Source organism: Cnephaeus nilssonii (genome assembly GCF_951640355.1).
Source record: "Cnephaeus nilssonii genome assembly, chromosome: 19".
Classification (NCBI taxonomy): domain Eukaryota; kingdom Metazoa; phylum Chordata; class Mammalia; order Chiroptera; family Vespertilionidae; genus Cnephaeus; species Cnephaeus nilssonii.
Window position 1 is genome coordinate 37,222,882 of NC_137090.1, and position 11,910 is coordinate 37,234,791.

Genomic DNA, 11,910 nt, shown 5'->3' on the forward strand with positions numbered 1-11,910 from the left:
TACTTCGTGGGAGGAAAGGGGACTGCAAGGCAAACTTAGTGCGTGCTTCACATTACTTCTTTCACTTAGTTTTGACTCTTAGGCAGAGACAGAGTGTAAATTTGGGGGTGAGGATGGGGTACCACCTGGCAGGGCTGTGGTGCCATTCTCTACATCATTCTCCCTTCTGGATCAGGCTCTGCCTAGCTCAGCCATCTTCCTGGAATCCCCTTCCCACCTCCCTGTGCCCATTCAAAGGAGGAAGCGTTCACACCAAGGTAGAGTGTGACCACCCCCCCAGCTCCTTCCCTAACCAGGCCTCCTCCTTTAACAGAGGGTGGTTTATGCCTAAGGATGTATTGGGTCCCCTGACTCCAAGAGCTGGGCTGGCTTCCGTAACTAAATCAGGGCTCAGGTGAGGTCCCCAGGCAGGTCTCTGTCTCTGCTTGGCTCTGCCCTTCTTCTTTCATTGGCTTCTTTCTCAGGCTTCCGGTAGAAGCTAAATGATGGCAGCCGCTTTCAGGGTCAAGGCCCACCAAGAGGCTCATCAGCCTCGTTCCCAGAAGCTTGCCCAGGTAGGACCCCTGGCTTCGGAGGGAACACACAGGGAGAATGGAAGACAAAACCTCTCTGCAATGCACCAGAGGGAGGCTTCTTTAAGCCTGTCCAGCCCACCTGCCTCAGAACCACCTGGGGGCACCTGGTAACATGCAGCTCTCAGGGCCTGAGCCCCGCTTCTTGCAGGTAGACTATGAGGCCCCAGGAAGGGGAGTGAGCCAAGGCCAGTCTAGGACAGAAACACTGGTCCTCTAGTTCGAAAACCCAGAGAGGAAAGGAGAGAGAATGAGGGACAGGAAAGGTGTCCAACTTTGACGCCTGCAATTCCCATGGATTTTCCCTTCGGCTCCCATCATAAGAGAAAAGCCCAGTGCTAACCCGGCAGGAGACTGTGGAGGGAGGTGGCTTCCGCAGAGCGTGCTCTGAGGGCTCAGATTGCTGCCTCTCACCTCCCAGAGCGGCTCAGTGTAGCGGGCATCTCAGGTCTCCCAGCCTCCTGCACAGACACCCTCTGTTAAAGGAGGAGGCCTGGTTGGGGAAGGAGCTGGGTGGGTCACGCTCTACCACGGTGTGAACGCCTCCTCCTTTGAATGGGCACAGGGAGGTGGGAAGGGGATCCCAGGAAGATGGCTGAGCTAGGCAGAGCCTGATCCAGAAGGGAGAGAGCCAGGGGGAGGCCAGGACCTCAGTCGGAGCGGAGCAGAGAGCTGCATCTTCCCTCTGCCCCCCCAGAACCTGTTCTGCTGCTATCTTTAGTTCCTCCCCTGGGCCAGCCAAGGGCCTCAGTGGGCAGAGACAGGTGGGCAGACACGTGATAGGAGGGAGAAGCTTCCAAGCCCTGGGGAACTGACATCTGCAGAAGCTGGCAAAGGCCGGGCAGACTCCTCCAATGCAGGCAAAGGCAGCTCTGCCCTCGTCACCTGCTCAGGTGGAGTGAGACCCTTCCCATCAGGTGATGGGCACTGCCTCCTGGTTTCATCAATGCCCGTTTATACCGCCCCCCTTACCCAGGCCATCCAATGTCACCTTATGGCACTCACTACCCCAGTACTTAATTTGGTTGGTTAGCTGTAAGATTTAGGAATAGTGTAGGAACAGTCTTCTGGTCCCAAACTCCATTACATGGGTGGAAAATGAGGTCTAGGGAGGGGCAGGGCCTTGCCCAGGGCCCTGCAACTTTTTATTTATTTATTTATATTTATTTATTTATTTTTCCCTGCAGCTTTTTAATATGCTCATCGCCTTCTCTCATGGAGCACTGTGGTAAAAAGTTACCTACTTTATTTATTTATTTATTTATTTTATGTCTCTCTCTCTTTTTTTAATTCTTTTTTTAAAATATGTACTTTATTGATTTTTTTACAGAGAGAAAGCGAGAGGAATAGAGAGTTAGAAACATCGATGAGAGAGAAACATCGATCAGCTGCCTCCTGCACACCTCCCACTGGGGATGTGCCCGCAACCAAGGTACATGCCCTTGACTGGAATCGAACCCGGGACCCTTCAGTCCGCAGGCCGATGCTCTATCCACTGAGCCAAACCGGCTAGGGCTGTACATTTAATTTCTTGATAGATATTACCAATTTGCCCTCCAAAGGAGTTGTGCCAATTAACTTTCCCACCAATAATGTGTGCTGGTGCCTGTTTTCAGACACCTTTAACTGTGTGAACTCGCTTTCGTTGGGGTTTTTGTTTGGCCAACCTGATAGGTGAAAAATGGTATCTCCTAGTTTTAATTTACCTTTCTTATATTATAAATGAGGCTGAGCATCAAAGATAGAAACCCAGAGGACAGTTTGTAACTGGAGTGGGGTCTTGCGCCTATCCCAGGCTGAGCCCATGTGCCCCCCTACTCATCACCCCGGCAGATGACAGGAGGCCGGGCGGCCTGGGCCCTCAGCCCTCCCAAGAGCTGTTTCCCCGCCCCTTTACCTGAGATGAGTAACAGTTTCTCTGGCGTTACTGGAAGAGGCATGTTTTATTCAGGCACCCTGGTTTGTCCTGCTCTTCTGTCCCTAAGGGCTGGGACTTGGCCTCTGATGCAAAACAGACTAATGTACAGCAGGGGAATGGCAAGACGAGACCTGCTTATACTGGAAATAGAGCTGGACAAGGTGTGGGGAGTGGGGAGGAGGCTGCAGCAGTTCAGGTGGGTGCTGAGGAGTCTGAGCCAAGCAGTGGCTTGTGGGCCCTGAGATTCATCAGAGGCGGCCATGCAGGACGGACTGGGTGAGGAGGAGGAAGGAGAGCGGCAGACAGGTGATAGGGAGCAGTAGGGTGGAAGATGAGTGAATTGGAGGTTACCTGTGGGATGGATAAAAGAGGAAACGTTTGTTGTTTGTTGGATTAATGTGTTCCCAGTGGCAAAGGAATGGAGTGGTCTTGTGTCCAGTTGGGAGATAGTTAATTCACCCAGTCTGGCCACAGCAGGTTAAACCACCTCTGGGGTGTGTCCTGCGCCTGGCTTTCTGCAATGACACAACCTGGTTCCCTGGGATATAATTAACACCGAGCTAACTTTACTCCTGATTTACCACCTTGGTCTAGTTCCTTCCATGAAGCCTCCTCCTGTCCCAGTGACTCACGGAAGGGTGGGTTGGGGAGTGGGCTGTTGGCCAGGTGGCCAGACCAGGGGAGCTGGAGGAGGAACAGGTAAACTGGGGGTGGGGGTGGGGGTAGGGCAGGGGACACTAGGCCCACTGAGCCCAGCCCCATGAGTTTCTAGAGTGTGGCTGGCCTGAGAGCAGAAGGTGGTCAAACAGGCCTGGAAGCCAGTGCCCGCCCAGGCCGCTGCGTGCAAGATCCTTCTCCTGCTTTGACCCACGTTTCTTCCGGTGGCTCTCACCCTGTCTCTCCGAGTTCCCAGTCCCAAATGAAGGCTTCTCTCAGGTGGCAAGAAAACCCAACCTGATAGGTGCAAAATGGTATCGCCTCGTTTTAATTTACCTTTCTTACATTACAAATGAGGCTGAGCATCAAAGACAGAAACCCAGAGGACAGCGCCTTAGCCTCTGTTAGGCTTGCCAGAGACATTTCCATTTCAGGTCATGAATAATTTTTTTTAGTATAAGTATATCCCAAGAATTGCATGGGTCTTACATACTTTAAAAAAAAAAGGAGTTGCATATCTGAAATTCAAATTTAACAGCGTATCCTTATTTTAACCTCCCACAGCGTTGGAAACAGCTACCCCCACCCCCACCTCACTCCCATCCCCACCCCCTGCCTGACCACTCACAGGCCCCGATCTTTTATTTTATTTATTTATTATTTACAATTGATTTGAGAGAGAGAGAGGAAGGGAGAGGAAGAGAGAGAAACATCAATGAGATCTGGCAGCCTCCTGCATACCCCTCACAGGGGATCGAGCCCCAGTGGCCTGACCAGAACCGAACCAGCGACCTCTCGGCGCATGGGACGATGCTCAACCAACTGAGCCACCCCGGCCAGGGGTAGGCCCTGGTCTCTTAGAGCGCAGGCGCAATTGCCATTCTTAAGGGAGCTCCACAGGCTTTATCTCCATCTTCTGGGCATGACAACACTCTGAGGAGGGCCTTCAGGCCCCTTTCACGGGTGAGAAAACCGAGGCTCAGATTAGTGATTTGCCGGGGAAGAACTCCAGCCATTGCCCGTCGGGCTCCAAAGTTCAAGCTCTTTGCACGCCGCACGCAGCTTGCAAATCACCCACTCTCGGAGCCGGAAAGCCTCTGCGTGGGGTTTCCAACCTGCCATTCACACCGGAGGAAACGGGCAACGCGGCAGCGGGGGGGTGGGGGGGGGAGGCGGGGGCGGGGGGGGGGAGGGACAGGGGGGCATCCAGCGTGGGACGGACGGGAATTGGTGCTCGAATCCTTAGTGATTTTGACCCCCAGCTCCTGTGAGTCCTAACAATACCAACCCGGTCATTTGCACAGCTCTCTCCAGTTGACAAAGGGTGTCCTTAGCAGTCGATTAGAATAACTAAGAAAGAGAGAGGCGGCCTAGAGGACTCCTCCCCATAAAAGATGGTGGCCGCGGGAGGGGGGAGGGGGGGGAGGGGGAGGGAAGGGTGGGGTGGACCCTCTGGGCCGACTTCCGGGAGATCCTAGGTTAGGGACCTGGACCCCCAGATTGGGACCGCGGACCTGGGCGGCGGGCCCAGAGCTCGGGTCTGCGTGGCGGGTTCCAGGGACGCGTGAGCGGGGTACAGCTCCGGACACTCCCTCCGGGTCCTGTTCCAGACGGCGAGTGTCTGAGAGGGGACAGGTCGGACTTGCTCGGGAGGGAACTGGGAGCCGGCCCGAAGGTGAGTTAAGGACGGGGGCGGGCAGGGGCTTGGGACGGGAAAGGTGCTGGGGTGCCGGGGGTGCTGGGGTGGGAAAACGTTGGGGAAAGCCTGGCCCAAACGAGACTTAGGTAAATCAAACGTGATTTTCCTCTTGACTCACAGGGTCCTTTCGGACCCTTTACCTCGAGGTCTCACCTGCAGCTGGCAGAGGCTGCTAAACGCTGGTTTTTCTTCCCCTTTTACGCGCCCTGTGCTGCGGGGCGCGGGGCGGAGGTGGGGGGCGCTTTCAGCCATCAAGGGCTTAAGGAGGCTGTTCAGGGAACGCTGGGGAATCTTTCTGAAAAGTTAAAGTGATGTGAAAACAGATAGTCGCCCCGCACAATTTCTGTTTTGATAACTGTAGTTTCTTTTCTTAGTTTCATTTTCGAAAAGCGTGGTGGTGTTTGACGAGAAGAGCGCGCATGAGAGGACGTGCTGAGTTCAAATTTTGTTTCAAATCTGTTGCAAAGGGAGTTACTTTAGAAAGGTCCAACGGAAATATCCCCTCAGGGTAGAAACACTGACTATGAAAAAAAAAAAAAAAAAGAAGATAATCATTCTCAAATTGGATTCTAAAAATCCGGGTAAGTATCCTTAGCTTGTTTGCCAGATGGAAGGCTGGTTGTGTGCATACATCTGACTTCCAGAGAAGGTCTTCATCTCAGTAAAATTTACTTAAAACTACTCAAGGGTGTTTTTGTAAAAAAAATAAAAATAAAAAATCAGAAATGTTAATCACTGAAGGGTCAGGCAAAAAAGCTCTGCCCCAGATGAGGCAAGTGGCACAGTGAGGTCCCAGTCCAGGCAGGTCCCAGCCCTCCGGTCTCCTCTGTAAGAGGCACCTGGGGGATGTGGACGGCTGGGCCACCAGAGCAGTGCAGTGTGGAGTGGACACTGGGAAAACTACCTTGGGAAGCACTTGGGCAGTTTCTGCAAAGCTGCAGATGGTGCACGCTGTCACCCTGCAACTCTCGTCCTGAGCACATACCCAGGGGAACGGAGTGCATGGGTCCATGAAGAGACATGGACAGCACCATCACCAACACTCCCGGGCACCCTCACCTTCGCTCTCACCAGCCACGCTACACAGCACACCAGCTGCTGCAGGCCCCGCCTCTCCCCGCCCCCCCTCCTACACACACACACACACACACACACACACACACACACACACTGGCCCTCCTGGAGGAGCTGTAGACTGGAAGGGCCAGAGGGGGCGGTCCTTTCAGTATCTGGACATCTGTATGCAGAAGCCTCAGGCCTGGAGCTGCCACCTGGTCGAGCTCAGCACTCCACTTTGTTTCCGCAGCTTTCTTGCTGGTCAGAAGGGCTTCTTTTCTTCCGGGGTGAGCCCCACCAGCCCACCAGACACCCACACCCGGCACCTGTTTGTGAGGCCCACCACCCCGCAGTTCCTGCCTCAGGCCTGGTTTCCTAGGAGCATTGAGAGGCCCAGGCAGAGGGGTGGGACTTGGGTGGCCCCGAGGGAAAAACTGGGGCTAGTGAGGTGGAGCTTTCGCTCAGGTAGCCCTGCCTGTGGATGGGCAAGTGGCTGCCGGAGGTGGAGAGCAAACAATCCCTGGGAGCTGAAGTCCTTTCCAGAGCTTCTGTGGAGAAAATCCAGCCACTGACAGCACCTACAGCATTCACCCCTGGGACTACTGTCCGTCACACCTCCATGAGAGGTTGCAAACTTGTGAGGGCATTTCTGGTTGTCACAATGACATGGGGTGCTACGAATGTTTTGTGCCCACTAGAGTTTGGGGACCAGGGACATAAACTCATGCAGTGGGGTGGGAGTAGGTCCCATCAAGGAAGAATTAATCCTGCCCCAGTGCCAGTAGGGACCCGCTGAGAAGCACTGGGAAGGTTGAACTGGATGACTTCTTTTTTTAAATCCTCACCCAAGGATATTTTTCCACTGATTTTTAGGGAGAGTGGAAGAGAGAGGGAAAGACAGAGAGAAACATCGATGTGAGAGAGACAAATCAAATGGTTGCCTCCGGCACATGCCCTGACCAGGGCCCGGGCTAGGGAGGATCCTGCAACTGAAGTACATGCCCTTGACCGGAATTGAACCCAGGATCCTTCTGTCCGCAGGCTGACGCTCTATCCACTGAACCGAATCGGTCGGTGGGGCTTTTTTTTTTTTTTTTAATTGATTTTAGAGAGAGAGGAAGGGAGAGGGAGACAGAGAGACAGAGAGACAGAGAGACAGACACCTCAATTGGATGCCTCCTGCATGCACCAGGACCGGATACCAAACCCACAACCAGGGCATATGCCCTGACCAAGAATCGAACAGGCAATCTTTTGGTGCGTGGGATGACACTCAACCAACTGAGCCACACCGGCCAGAGCTGAACTGGATGACTTCTAAGGGACTTTTCAGTTGTAAGTGATTGTCATTTCGACATTCATTGTAGGTGATATATGGACTACTGGCAAAGTAACCCCCAAAAGGAGGATTCAAGGTCTAGGCACATATGGTCTAGGCACACACGTATGTATGTATCTGCCTGTCTAGGTACCATGGGTGTGTTCATACACATACAGGCACACATATATACCTAGTTGCAAACAATCCTCTGGGAGAACTTTGACCAGCCCAGAGATGGGTGTAGTTAGCTGGGCAGGGAGATGGGGGGAGAGAGAAGTAGGGAAGGGAGGACCACTCCTTTCCTACTTCTCTCTCCCCCCATCTCCCTGGGGAGTCCTGGGGACAGGTAAGTGGAAAGTCCTGGGGACAGGCAGGGAGTCCTGGGGACAGGTGAGTGGAGAGGTCGGGCTGCCTTTGGGACCCAAGGGTACAGTGGCCCCGGTTCCTTTCCTGGGAACTCGGTCTCTCCTTGGCCAGCTGGAATCAAGCCTCCCCCTGGGGCTCTGCCCACCAACCAGCAAAGGTATGTGGAGCCAAGAAAACGCCATTTGATTTGAGTGATGGAGTCAGCTGGTAGCTGGTGGGCATTGTTCCCTGGGTTGATTTAGACACGTGTCCATCCACTGCCTCCTACAGGCCCCTGTGCACCGGGGCCCAGGGCACATGCAGGCTGGGAGGTGAAGGGCCCTTCCGTCGGTTTTGAGCAGCCCCTTCCTGAACCCCTGGCTCTGCCACTTGTGCTCCTCCCCCACCTCGCCTGCCTCCTGCTGACAGGCTGCCCCCAGCCCCCTGGCTTCCTCCCACCCAACCCAGGTTTTGGCTTCACGTGGCCCAGTCCAGCCCCCTCCCAGTAGCTGGTTTCTAGGTTTGTCTGGGCCGTATGTGGACCTAGACTGGGTGAAATTCCCATGTGAGGTCAGGGGCAGGAAAGGGGTGAAGAGCTGAGGCAGAGAGAAACCGTTAGTAATGAATAGCTTGTCACAAATGTGGGCATATTGGCACATGGGTACTTTTTTAAAGCATCATATTTAAATTTTATTATTTTTTTATTGATTGATTTTAGAGAGAGAGAGAGGAAAGGAGAGAGAGAAACACTGATTTGTTGTTCCACCTTTTCATGCATTCTTTGGTTTATTCTTGTACTATGTGCCCTGACCGGGGATTGAACTCACAACCCTGGCGGGACGACGCTGTAACCAACAGAGCTACCAGGCCTGGGCCATAAGGATCACATTTTTTTAAATATCACCACTTCGAGGTCCATGTTATGGTGCAACCTCAAGAACAGCCTCAAAACACACAGGTGTGTTCATGCATACACAGGCACAAATAGGTGTGCACAGGCACGGACAGGAACACGGAGGTGTGCATGCAGTACAGGTGCACACAGAGACTTACAGGTGCGCCAGTTGTCTCCAGCAATTCACTGGGCAAGCACTCTCTTTTGGCCTGTTTTTCCAACTCTGACAGGCTGTATCTCCGGACCCCTACTGAAGGGCAGAGACTGCCAAACCTTACTGGAAGAGGAGGAGCAGGAGAGGCACGAAGTGTCTGTACCCCATGGGGAAGGCATGGCCTCCTGTAGCCCTTCCCACCTCCATTCGGCAGACTTCTCCAGGAGGGAGCAGGCAGGCGCCGCTGATGAGCTGAGCCACGGTAATTGCAAATGCACCAACTTGGCCAGATTGGCTGTCAGAATGAATTTGAAAAAGAGTCCAGATTCATGCTGTTTACCAAAGAAACACCTAAAACAAGGATATGGAAGTTCGAAAGTAAATGGATAGAAAACATTAACCCAAAGAAAGCTGGTGTATCTATACAGAGAGCAAACAAAATATTATTTAAGGCCAAAAATATTTATGAGGGAAAACAAGAGTGTCTACATCATGATTATAAGAACAACGTGCTAAGATAAAACAATTCTCAGGGCCCGGTCAGTGGCTCAGTGGTTGAGCGTCAACCTATGAACTAGGAGGTCACAGTTAGATTCCCTGTTGGGGCACATGTCTGGGTTGCAGGCTTGATCCCCAGTGTGGGGCATGCAGGAGGCAGCCAATTAATTATTCCCTCATCATTGATGTTTCTCTCTCTCTCTCTCTCTCTCTCTCCTTTCCTCTCTGAAATCAATAAAAATATATTTTTAAAAAAACCCAGTTCTTAGAACTCTAATCATATCCTTAAAACATATAAAGCGCCCTAACAGGTTTGGCTCAGTGGATAGAGCGTCGTCCTGCGGACTGAAAGGTCCCAGGTTCGATTCCGGTCAAGGGCATGTACCTTGGTTGCGGGCACATTCCCCAGTGGGGGTGTGCAGGAGGCAGCTGATCGATGTTTCTCTCTCATCGATGTTTCTATCCATCACTCTCCCTTCCTCTCTGTAAAAAATCAATAAAATATATTTTAAAAAAACATACAAAGCAAATATCAAGAAAGTGAAAAGACAACCCATGGGAGAAAATGTTTGCAAATCACGTAGCTGATAAGGAATTTATATTTAGAATATATAAAGAACTCTTATAACTCAACACTAAAAAGGCAAATGACCCAATTCCAAAATAGGCCAGGGATTTGAATAGACAGTTCTTTGAAGATCTACAAATGGCCAATTACCACATGAAAAGATGTTCAACATCATCTGTCATGAAGAAAATGCCAATCAAGCCACAATGAGATACCACTTCACACCCAATAGGATGGATAGAGTCAAAGACACAGCAAATGTTTGCAGAGGATGTGGAGAAATTGAAACCTTCACGTTGCTGGTGGGTCAGCAAAATGGTGCAGCCGCTTTGGACAACAGTCTGGCAGTTCCTCAAGTGGTTAAACATGGAGTTACCATTTGACCCAGCAATTCTACTTCTAGGAATATACCCAATATGTTGAGAATATAGGTTCACACAAAAACTCATACATGAATGTTCATAGCAGTGTTACTCTTGATAGCCAAAGGTGAAAACAACCCAAATGTCTATCAACTGATGAATGGATAAACAAAGTGTAGTGTATTCATGCAATGAAATATCATTCAGCCATAGAAAGGAATGAAGTACTAACATATTCCACACATGGCTGACCCTTGAAAGCATGCTAAGTGAAAGAAGCCAGGCACAACAGGCCACATATTGTATGATTCCATTTATATGAAGTGTCCAGGACAGGCAAATCCATAGAGACAGAAAGTAGACTGGTGGTAGTCAGAGCTGGGGTGGGGTGGGGTGGGGTGGGGGTAGGAGGGAAGAAGGGAGAAGTTGGGGAAAAATAGGGAGCTACTGCTGATGGATACAGGAATTCCATTTGTGGTGATAAAATGTTTTAAAGTTGATTGTGGTAATAGTTGCGCAACTCTGAATATACTAAAAACCATTGAAGTACAATTTCAATGAATGAATTGTATGGCATGTAAATTATCTCAATAAAAGCAATATATATATATGTATATATCTGCATGTTTGTAAATTCACCTTTATTTTATTCTGCCTTTTGATTTGGGGTCTACTCCCCAAAAGAGGCCTGCCAGCCTGGGCTGGGGCTCCTGTGTGGGAAGGAAACTCCACCCCTGCTTGCCCTTGAGTATTTGACAAGGACATGAGGCTCTGCTCCCAAGTCTTTCATTAGCCCTGGGCCTGAATATGCCCCCGAAAGGTGCCCCCTTTCTCTTTGGGGGCTGGGTGGAATCGGGACAAGGATGAGGGTTCCAGCAAGAGGTGTAACCCGCTCACTTTTGGCAACTTGACCACTTTGAGGTGTGCAGTAAAATTCATTCTTACTGAAGATTTAAATTCACGCGGAGCAGTTTGTTGAGCATATTTTGCATACAAGTTTGATCTGAGGGAAGACACTGGACAGATCTGTGCTTCTCCCTGTTGCTTGTCAGGATTTCCTCTGCACTGGGGTCTGTGAACTCTGGCCAGTTGGCAAACCTAGCTGGTGGTCCATTATTTTTGTTATTGTTGTTAAATACTCACCTAAGGATATTTTTTCCACTGATTTTTTTTTATTATTATTAATCCCCACTGGAGGATATTTTTCCATTGATTTTTAGGGAGAGTAGAAGAGAAAGGGAAAGAGAGAGAGAAACATTGATGTGAGAGAAACACATTGATTGGTTACCTCCTGCATGAGCCCCGACCAGGGCCTGGGCCAGGGAGGAGCCTGCAACCAAGGTACATGCCCTTGACCAGAATTGAACCTGGGATCCTTCAGTTTGTGAGCTGATGCTCTGTCCACTGAGCCAAACCGGCTAGGGCCTCCATTGATTTTTAGAGAGAGTAGAAGGGAGGAGGAGAGGCAGAGAGAGAGAAACATGGATGTGGGAGACATAGTGATTGGTTGCCTACTGCACATACCCGGACCAGGGCCAGGTCGTACCCTTGACTGGAATAGAACTTCAGTCTGCGGGCTGATGCTCTATCCATTGAGCCAAACCGACTAGGGCTGGGGTCTATTTTCATTGAATCCTTAGCTAACAACGGTTTTAACATTCACTTGTTTAGAAAAATACATTTTCCCTCCTCCTCCAGGACCTCACCTCCTCAACCCTCATCAGAGGAATTCTGTGAAATGATTGTTTCGACCTCATCACAGGCATAATGATAATGCTACCCCCTCTCGGAGGCGACTTCTCATTGAATGCTTGGACACCGGGAGCACACCCAGTCCTTGCCCCAAAGGAAGGGTCCCTGAAAAT